This window comes from Bison bison, unplaced genomic scaffold, assembly GCF_000754665.1.
Source record: "Bison bison bison isolate TAMUID 2011002044 unplaced genomic scaffold, Bison_UMD1.0 scf7180017860959, whole genome shotgun sequence".
Lineage (NCBI taxonomy): Eukaryota > Metazoa > Chordata > Mammalia > Artiodactyla > Bovidae > Bison > Bison bison.
Genome location: NW_011491531.1, coordinates 13,188 through 16,615, shown reverse-complemented (window position 1 = coordinate 16,615; position 3,428 = coordinate 13,188). Strand labels below are relative to the sequence as shown.

The 3,428-nt window shown below is 52.3% G+C and overlaps 1 long non-coding RNA gene across 1 annotated transcript; it reads right to left on the bottom strand.

The window, feature by feature from the left end:
• Positions 1-440: 440 nt before the first annotated feature.
• On the bottom strand, positions 441-3,150 carry LOC104982931. Its single transcript, XR_824572.1, has 2 exons — positions 2,900-3,150; positions 441-854 (listed from the first exon to the last, which is right to left on the bottom strand). It is a non-coding gene; the product is annotated as an uncharacterized LOC104982931 (long non-coding RNA).
• Positions 3,151-3,428: the final 278 nt, after the last annotated feature.

Below are 3,428 nucleotides of genomic sequence, written 5' to 3'. Positions count from 1 at the left end.
GGCTCCTCTGTCCATGGGGATTCTCCAGGCTAGAAGACTGGAGTGGATTGCTGTGTCCTCCTCCAGGGGATCTTCCCAACTCAGGGAGGGGAACCTGTGAAAGCTCTTCTCAGTTTCACAAAGAAAACCGTGAGTTTGCAAAAGACATCGTAAAAAGAAAAATGAAAAAAAAAAAAGCAGAGATGTTGAAAGCAAGGGCATTTCACGCAGACAGGTGGCTACAGCTGTAAGCAGGACTTACCCGGTTTGGTTTTCCCTGAAGCGTTCGCGTGTCCCAGCAAGAGGACAGCGGCGGCCGCCCAGGGCAGAAAGGCATGCCTCATGGTAGAGGTGCAGGCGTCGAGCCGCAGGTCGACTCCTCCAAGAGGACTTCGGCTCATGACTAACGTATGAAGGTCACCCCTTTTTTTAAAAGGCGGAAAGGAAACTGGGGAAATGACTACAGGAAACACTCATGCTTTTATTTTAAAAGATGACTGGTCAGAAAGGGAAAAAAAAAAATGCAGAATCATTTTTTCAGCCTCGGCGATCATGTGTGCAGCCCCACCGGATACAACTGTCTAGAGAGGCTATTCAGATAGTGGATGTTGTCCAGATAAGGTTCCCAGCCTCCGGTGGGTCGTGATAGTCCTGTGTTTGGAGACGGAGGCCCAGACAGGTCTCATCCAGCTGATGCTTTCTGGCTGCTCATCCAGGGCCAGGGAGATTTGGTCCAGCTCCCGATGGCATCAAAGGAAGCAGGGGACAGTATGATGTCTCTGTTGGCTGGACTGCAGGGTCTCAATGGAGAATCACTTCCCAGAGGTTATCAGGGAGATTTGTCAATGGGCTTTATCCCGTCAGTGGGCTTTGTCCTGCAGGATAAAGCCTGGGTTGACCATCAGGAGACAACTTACTCCTACCCCTTCAGGTCACAAAAGCAGTCCATCCTAAAGAAAATCAAACCTGAATATTCATCGGAAAGACTGATGCTGCAGCTCCAATACTCTGGCCACCTGACGCAAAGAGCCGACTCATTGGAAAAGACCCTGATGCTGGGAAAGACTGAAGGCGGGAGGAGAAGGGGACGACAGAGGATGAGATGATTGGATGGCATCACCGACTTGGTGGCCGTGAGTCTGAGCAAGCTCTGGGAGTTGGTGAAGGACAGGGAAGCCTGGCGTGCTGCGGTCCATGGGGTCACAGAGTCAGACACGACTGAGCGATTGAACAACTCACACCTGCGTGCAAAACCACTCCTGGGAGTCAGTGTTGCTATTCAGTCCACAGGTCGTGTCTGACTCCCTTTGACTCTTAGTAAATAACACCCAGCGTGATAACTGTCCTTGCAAAATCATGTTTGAAAAGCTACGAAGCTCTAGGACCTCCCTGGCAGTCCAGGGGTTAAGAATCCACCTTGCTTCCAATGCAGAGGACGTGGGTTCAATCCCTGGTTGGGGAACAAAGCTCCCACGTGCCTCGGGGCAACTAAACCAGTGTACCAGATAAAAACAGTGTCAGCCACAGCGAAAGACCCAACATGTTGAAACAGACCAGACACAGCCAAAGAAATGAATTTAAGAGAAATTAAAACACACACACACACACAGAAAATGACCAACCGCTTTCACAGATATTCACTGATGGAATCTGTGAGCCATGGACAAAGTGAGCATAAATTGCTCCATTTTAGAGTTAGAACCTGAGTTTTCCCAGAAGCTGACAGTGGTTGCATGCGTGCTAAATCACTCCAGTCGTGTCCGACTCTTTTGCAACCCCATAGACTGTAGCCCACCAGGCTCCTCTGTCCATGGGATTCTCCAGGCAAGAAGACTGGAGTGAGTTGCCATGCCCTCCTCTAGGGGGTCTTCCCGACCCAGGGATCAATCCCTGGCTAATGGACCTCAAATCGTTCACTGTGGTACAGGGTGAGATTCAGGTCTTCCTGGCCCCAGACCAGGGGTGCTTCGGCCATGACCATCCTTCTGGAGGTCTGAGGCTCAACGCTGTGGTCTCTGGGCTAAAATCCAGGTGTAGAGTAAGTAGATAGATAGATAAATAGAATAAGTATTTGGATAAATAGAATAAGTAAGTAGACAGAACAAGTAGATAGACTAAGTAGACGGAATAAGTAGGTAGATAGATAGAATAAGTAGCTAGATAAAGTAAGTTCAGTTCAGTTCAGTTGCTCAGTCGTATACGACTCTTTGTGACCCCGTGGACTGCAGCACGCCAGACCTCCCTGTCCATCACCAACTCCTGGAGTTTACTCAAACTCACGTCCATCGAGTCAGTGATGCCATCCAACCATCTCATCCTCTGTCATCCCCTTCTCCTGCCCTCAATCTTTCCCAGCATCAGGGTCTTTTCCAATGAATCAGCTCTTCGCATCAGGTGGCCAAAGCACTGGAGTTTCAGCTGCAACATCAGTCCTTCCAGTGAACATTCAGGACTTATCTCCTTTAGGATGGACTGGTTGGATCTCCTCGAAGTCCAGGGGACTCTCAAGAATAAGTAGATAGAGTAAATGGATACATAGAATAAGTAGACGAACAGACAAAGTAGACGGATGGATGGGCAGAGAGGATAAATGTGTGATTAGACAGTGATGCTGGTTCAGGGTTTCTCAGATTCAGCAGTGGTGATGCCTGGGTCTGGACGGCTCTCTGAGGCGGGGCGTCCCGGGTCCCGGGCCCTGCGGGGTGTGGAGCAGCGTCCCTGGGGTCCCCCCACCGCATGCCGGGAGTTAGCCCTCCGCCACCAGCCGCGACGCTGAAACGTGCGGGATGCCTCTGCCCATCGCCCCACGCCCCACCCCCCTCCTCCCTGCCTCATGCCTCCTGCAGAGAATCTGGAGCTTCGAGCCCTTGTTTGTCCTTTGAGGGAACTCAAGGGGCATCAAAGGAAGGTCAGAGCTCACCATGTCCTGCAGCGTCTCTTGGGAAACCATGAGAGACAGCATCCTGGACATGTTAACAGCTCCGAGAAGGAGTACCCGCTGGGCTTCTGTGGTCTTGGGGGACTACGCAGGAACCTCTTAGGTTCCCCGGTCTTGCCCTTCAAGGGGACAGACACCTGGAGGAGACGGGGCCATAAAATAAGCAAACCTCCCCAGTCCCAGCCCCGAACTTCCCCAGCTCCCTTCCAGACTTCAGCATGGAAACACTGACTGCACGCGAGTTCCGAGGACCAGTGGCGTCACCTCTCCTGTGGATGACACACCGCCCCTCCCGGGAACCTCCTTCCCCACGCCCCCAGCGTGCACGCAAAACCACACACCGAGTCCCCAGCGTGTGTTTCTTCCACCCCGTCAGGCGCAGGCACTGAGTCAGCAAGCCAAGAAAGGCAACGGGGCGGAGGTGGGAAGACGTGATTGTCCCAGCGGAGACAGAAGCGTCAGCTGTTCTCTCTCGTGGGCATGGCTGCCCTTCTGCATGCGGGGGAATGAC